The sequence below is a fragment of the Erythrolamprus reginae genome, chromosome 4 (assembly GCF_031021105.1).
Source record: "Erythrolamprus reginae isolate rEryReg1 chromosome 4, rEryReg1.hap1, whole genome shotgun sequence".
NCBI lineage: Eukaryota > Metazoa > Chordata > Lepidosauria > Squamata > Dipsadidae > Erythrolamprus > Erythrolamprus reginae.
In genome coordinates, this window is record NC_091953.1 from 99,200,012 (window position 1) to 99,206,928 (window position 6,917).

Sequence of the window (6,917 nt, forward strand, 5' to 3'; positions counted from 1 at the left end):
TTTCCCAATCTTGGCAACTTGGAGATATCTGGACTTCAACTCCCAGAATTCCCTAGCCAGCATTTGCTGGCTGGGGAATTCTGGGAGTTGAAGTCCAAATATCTTCAAGTTGCCAAGGTTGGGAAACACTGCACACAACTAGACTTACAATCCTAGGTTTAGAAAGCTTAAAACTACATCCCCTTAAACACGACCTAAGCATAACCCATAAAATCACCTGCTACAACGTCCTTCCTGTCAATGACTACTTCAGCTTCAACCACAACAACACTGGAGCACACAACAGATACAAAAAAAGTAAACCGCTCTAAACTCGACTGCAGGAAATACGACTTTAGTAACCGAGTAGTTGATGAATGGAACTCACTACCAGACTCTCTAGTATCATCACTTAACTCCCAAAATTTCACTCTTAGACTATCCACTGTTGACCTCTCCCGATTCCTAAGAGGTCAGTAAGGGGCGTGCATAAGTGCACCAGCGTGCCTTCGTCGTGTTTCTTTTACTAGTACTGTATCATGTATATAAATATTATTATATCTTTGTATACCACCAATATGTACTTGACAAAAACAAACAAATATAAATAAATAAATACGCCGGCCCCTTACAGACCTCTTAGAAACTGGGAGAGGTCGGCTGTGGACAGTCTAAGGTTAAAGTTTTGAGCCTGGATCGCTTCCTAAGAGGCGGGTCATTAGCTTGGCCACCGTCGCCTCCGTCCTCCAGCCTCTCCGCCTCCGAAACGTTCTGGACCTCCGCCGACCGCGCAGCTTTCAATCCTTCACCACCCCCGCCGCCACCCCCGCGCGCCGTCAAGCTGGCGGGAGCGAGGCTTGAGATAATTCTCGGGGCGGAGCTTTTCCTCGCGGTTCCCTGCCTGAGGCGAGAATAGTGCTTGGGATAGTGGCCGCCTGGGGTAACCCAGGTGAAGAGGCGGCTTGTCCTGCTTGTTCGGGTAAGGCCAGAAACATGGCGGGGGGGCGGGGGGGCGGTTAGGATATTTTTCGGGAGAGCGGGGCTCCATTTTGCGCGCCGGCGGACCATTTGGCTGAGGTGTTTGGGCGGGAACTGGTGGGTGGGAAGCGCGTCGCAATAAGCGGTCCCGAGACCTTTCTTCAGCTCGAGGGGAGACAGGGACTTGCGGCGGATAATTCGTCCTCGGTTTCCCCCTTCCCGTCTCACCCGCCCGAAAGGGAGTGAGTCATTCCGTGGATGCCGGCACTTCTTCCCTTCTCTGGCCCGGACCTGTCAGCAACTGGCTGGAGCGACTTGTCTTCACCTTTTTTGCTTCTCCGCCAAAGGCGCCTTGGCAAAGCGGGGGCACCTGACGTGCGCAACAGGGCGCGTTTCCAGTTCCACCTCCGGCTCTTCTAAAGAGGATTCGATGCATTTTTAAAAAAAGGTGTAGAATGACACTTTTTACTCTTGGGTATTTCTTACCGGGCACTGGCCCTTGCTGTCGTTTTCTCGACCCATTGATTTCTTGGTTTCTTAATGGCTAAAGTCCGCTGGCCGCGGCTTCGATCTGGCGTGAGTGTAAATGTTGATTTTGCCTTTACAGACGGTCAAAGAATAACATCTGCGTTCCCAAAAGTGACAGCCCGGCAAATCCAGGGATATCTTCCTTTTAATTGTTTCTCTCTAGTCAAAAAGGGGGAATGCGAGGTTCTGACTAATTCTACCACATGGTGCGGAGTCCTCGTAAAGTTGGCCGAAGTTGTTTATAGAGAGTCATTTCCAGGTTTATTTTTCCAATGTGACATGTGGGTTGTGGTTTTATTGATTCCTTGAGTTCGAATTTGCAAATCTGGAGTTATATAAAAATGGTGAAATGTTTGGCATGTTGGAAAGGAGAAATTATTTCTCATTTGTCTGGTAAAAGGCAAATAAATGGGGTGAAGAAAAAATAACTGAAGATGGAAGAAACTATTCTTAGTTGGCAATATTGTACCCTAGAAAAGCCAATGATTATAGAAACATAGAAGATTGACAGCAGAAAAAGACCTCATGGTCCATCCAGTCTGCCCTTATACTATTTTCTGTATTTTATCTTACGATAGATATAAGTTTATTCCAGACATGTTTATATTCATGATTGCATTGTTAATGGATGATTTTTAGAAATACAGTACTGTATTGCCAGTATGCCTGGTGGAAGTGAGACCCAAATTTATTATTACAATATTCCTTGGAAAGCCAATAAATATTTTTATTTTTTATGCAGTTGCCCAGGATAGAAATTCCATGTCTCCAGGCTGAGATTATGATAATTTATTGGCTGACATTTAATGCTTATTCCTATATCAACAATGAAATACTTAACTGTAATCAAACATATTGATTAACAATTGAAAAGTGTATATAGAACATAATTGGATTTTAATAAATGTTACCTATTACCTGGTTTTGAAACCATTGCCTGAAGGGTTTCTTTCTTTTCTTTCTTTATTTTTTGTATATGGCTATCATGGTGCAATCATCAACATAGGGTAGGTCAGGGATAGGCAAAGTTGGCTCTTCTATGACCTGTGGACTTCAACTCCCAGAATTCATGAGCTGGTATGATTGACTCAGTAATTCTGGGAGTTGAAGTCCACAGGTCATAGAAGAGCCAAGTTTGCCTACCCCTGGGTAGGTTATTGAAGTTTTTTTCTCTCAATTTTAAGACTATGTTTCTCTTTTTCAAATACAGCTTCCCATAATATGTATTCAGCATAGATTGAGTAAAGATGGAGAAAATATTAACATTATCACACTCCTTTGCCAATATAGACCCAATGTGTTTCACTGTATTATGTTATTTTTAGTATTCGTTGGCATTATCAATGATGCAGCACATATCAGCAATATTTCATATTCCTTAGCCTTTTCTAAAGCCAGTTGGAGCATATGGCGCCTCTTTTTCCATGTAGGGCTTCAATCTGTGTTGGATTATGATAAGCACTATTTTGTTAGCATGTGTAATTAAGGATACCTCTCTTTTTATGGTATTGACATACTGATTTAATCCTTTCAGTCAGTTGGCCACTGTGTTACCTGGTTAGAAGTTTTATGGATTCTTCTGTTGCTTGCTACTGTATATTTCAGCGGGTATTGAATTAACTCCGGTAGCTTCTGACTTTGTAATGACCAATGTGCTGATCTAACATCTAGTACTAGTTGTTTTTGTAAATAGGGAATAGTTTCTAAGATATCTTGAATCTTGACATCCCTTCTGTACAATATCTCCTCTTCCTCCTCTCCAGCAGTTCATGATCTGTTCCACAATAGGCACCTAGCCATGCCTTCAGTGCTGCAATTGGATTCCTATACCTTTTGTTTTTTCGGGGGGGGGGGGGTTCAATAATACAGCAAACTTCATTGGGTGATATCTATGTATAGAGGCATCATTTTGTTTATTTGAACGAGATCGACTTAAGATAAAGTACATGTTTAATTAGATTGAATTATTAATATATCTTTTAGCTCTGCTTATTTTGCAGAATTCCCCCCCAGCACACCACTGAAGTCCAAGTGTGTCAGACCAAGATAATTTTTGCAAACCAATTTTTAAAATTAAGGCTATAATTGTACCATGTAAGGCTGGAATTTAACAATTCTACCCTGGAATCTTACCTATCACCAATATAACTCTTTGATTAAAATTCAAGAGTTGCCTTCATGATGCCAGTAAAACATTTTTCTACCATAAATGATCAATGATCTAAACATTCTCAAGCATACTTCTTGGCCCTTCTGGGATGCTATCCAAGGAATTAATTTTCTAAAATTCAGCTATGCTTCCCTTTCTTCCTAACTTCTGGAGTTATTTATCATCTTGCTTCCATCTGAATGTTTGCATTATGTTTGTAGTATATTCAGATTATAAAGTGGGGGATAGATTGTAAACGACCAGTAAGTTATTTTCTTAGGGGCTGTAGTAGCTCTTATGGCTAGGACATTGACTCAGAATATCATAGAGGGGTTCGCAATTTGGCAGTTTGAAAACTATGATTGCAAGCCGAATACCCGAATGAACTCCCATCAATTTGTCCCAGCTTATGCCACCCTTGCAGTTCAAAAGCATATAAGTGCAAGAAGATAAATATGTGTCACCTTGGTGGGAGAAAATAACAAGGATATGAAAAGAGCCCCCTTGGTGTCCTCAGATATCCTCTGGGCAATGGTGATGTCACCAGCTAATCCTTAGAACCCAGAAATGTTTTAGTAAATGCTTCCAACATGAATGTAGTAGTAGTAATTTTCTTGTCATTTCTTGTTGAAAAATGCAGTCATTCCATTAATTGGCCAACAAGACCAGTTATTAAAAGTTTACAAGTTTACAGTTAATAAGACCAGCAATTTACAGAAAATATCCTGATGTTCTTGCCTGAAGAGTATCATGTATAGAATTATTGAAAATCAGAATAGTGACCAGAAAGTAAAGGTACGTAAAAAAAATACAATTGCATTTAGCTCTGCCTCTGCAAATCTTGAGGAATAATATAAACTATTATCTACATATGAATGTTTTATAGCTTAGTTTGCTGTGCTACCATCATGGTAAGTGTACATCAAAGTAGCACATTTTCTGAACTTAGCCTATTGTGACTTAATATCAAAAGTGGGGCTTCAAGCCAATTTAAATTAAATTAAACATTTGTTTGCTTGCATGCATTGAATAAAGAAAATGTAAATTGTAAATCTCCTACTGTTTGTTAATAGAAAACAGTTGTATGTTACCCATATGAGTTACAATTGTAGTAATCCATAGATTATGCACAGGGTCATTTTGTACCGATTTCTTGTGTGCCTTATTCACTTTTAATATTACATAATGAGTCTTGAGTCAATGATCGCTTATTGCAATAGAAAAAACACATTTGTTTCCAAATTTGTGTTTTCTCAGAATCTGTGAACTTTTGAAAACAAGATCTTACAAAAATGGTACACAAAAATGAATAAATAATATATGGTGAACATGAAACAGTTTATTGTATTTTTTAAATCTTCTAGATGAGAATCTACAGAAGCTAATCAGTTTGATGAGAAATTACAAATACAGAATAATGGTAGAAAAAAAGAAAACAAACCCACAAGCTTGTTTGATTAAGGCGCCAGGTTAGAAATCGGAAAACGGTGACTTCTAGTTCTGTCTTAGACATGGAAGCTAGCTGGGTAACAGTCACTCTCTTAACTCAACTCACCCTATAGGGATGTAGGGAAATAGAAGGAGGAGTATTAATAGATTTGCTACTTTATTTATACAAATAATGTGGAAGGGATAAAAAAAATCTAAAATACAAACATGGAAAAGAAATAGTTACTGTATTCATATACAAGATCTCAAATACTATCATAGTTAAATGAAATTATGAAAGAGAAAAATATAAAAAAGTAGGTGGTAATTAACTAATTAACTAGTAACTACTGTAATTATTCTTTAGTTTTATTTTAGATAGGAAATTATGCAGAAATGAAGTACTTCATTTTAAAAAAAGGGAATCAGCATGAAACAAATACAATTTGGGCTATTTTCTGTATTGTTCCTGTATATTATAGCTGAATTTTTAAAATCATTTTGGTTTTTAAAGTATAGATGATTAAAGATTGATGTTCATTTTCAGTTTCTTTGCTATAATTTTCCCACTTCTGAACAATGTTCTCCAAATATTTAAGTGCACTGGTATAATTACTCTGTGTAATAACTTTTGCATCAGACTATAGCTACTTGCTGTATCTTTGTAGTGACCAACTGTCCTCCTTTTCCAATAATTACAAGGGCAATTACATTTTTACATTGTTAGAATACTTTCTGATGCCTTCCCAGATTTTTTTCCATTTTGAAATACGGTAATCCTTTTGTTTTAGCTAAGGAATTAGATTTCATCCACATTCTTTCAAAGAAGAGTGTATTCCTATCAACTATGTTTATTCTCTGAATTCTTTCTTGGATTCTCTATGGATTCTCTCCCCCCACCAAATAAATCACTGACTCTCTCTGCTTTATCCGAACTCTGTATATTCTTTGACACATCGAAATGTAGTTTAAGAAGGAGCCATGTAGACAAATGAACCCAACACATTTACTACTGGAATTTATAATAATGGATTCTTGATAGAAACCAGCATCCTTTTTGTCTTTCTTGTTAATGTACATATTCTGTTATTTTTTAAATACCATGTCTAGAATACAGTAGTTGACATATAATATATTAAGTTGTTTTGTAGTATTTCTGTCTTGGACTAAAACTGTAATAAAGCTGTTGCTGCTTTTGGAGAAGCTCAAGGCAAAACTGAGTATATCTGTCTCTTCTCTGTTATATTTACATATTTGTGTTTTGCCACCACTGTTGAACAGCTGGTATAATTTATCCAATATTTAGCATTAGCATATTTAAAGAAGTTCTTTCAACATTCTGGCACCATGTCTAGAGTTCCAGGTTATTTCTGTGTCTATTTCCTTGGTTCTTTGCCTACTACCTCATTACTTTTTTTGTGTAAATACTTTAGTTTTTGTTTTCATTTTACACATCTGTTTCTGTTTTCAGTTGTGCTTTTATTGACCTTCATTTTAATATCTTTTTACATCTGGAGAGCCTTTTCTCATTAGCTTCTCCCATCTTACAATTCTGCTTATTTTTATTTATTAGATTTGTATGCCGCCCCTTTCCGTAGACTCGGTATTGGTATTACTACACCAAAATTTGGTATTACTACACCAAATTCATTAATATACTTTCTTAAATTCCAAGATAAGCATTCAACCACACAATGTTTTAATTTTTATTTATGTTGAAAATTTCAATGTTACATATTCACTTTCCCCTAATCTTGTGCCTTTTTCTGAAGAAGAAACTTGTTATCAAAAAATGTCAGGAATTTCCTTAAAGGTCTACATTCGACAGAACATTTTTCCTAACAGATTTTGGTTT

At 37.4% G+C, this 6,917-nt stretch overlaps 2 protein-coding genes across 3 annotated transcripts in view; both read left to right on the plus strand.

Annotated features, from left to right (window-relative positions):
* Positions 1 to 6,917, plus strand: part of LOC139166873 (complement factor H-like) — a 1,233,958-nt gene that overhangs the window by 598,704 nt on the left and 628,337 nt on the right. The gene's annotated exons all lie outside the window — the stretch shown is intronic.
* Positions 758 to 6,917, plus strand: part of LOC139166870 (interleukin-1 receptor type 1-like) — a 33,585-nt gene continuing 27,425 nt past the window's right edge. For both annotated transcript variants that reach the window (XM_070751041.1, XM_070751042.1), the window contains exon 1: positions 758 to 958. The gene's annotated coding sequence lies outside the window, so the exon portion shown is untranslated. The remainder of the gene's footprint in view (positions 959 to 6,917) is intronic.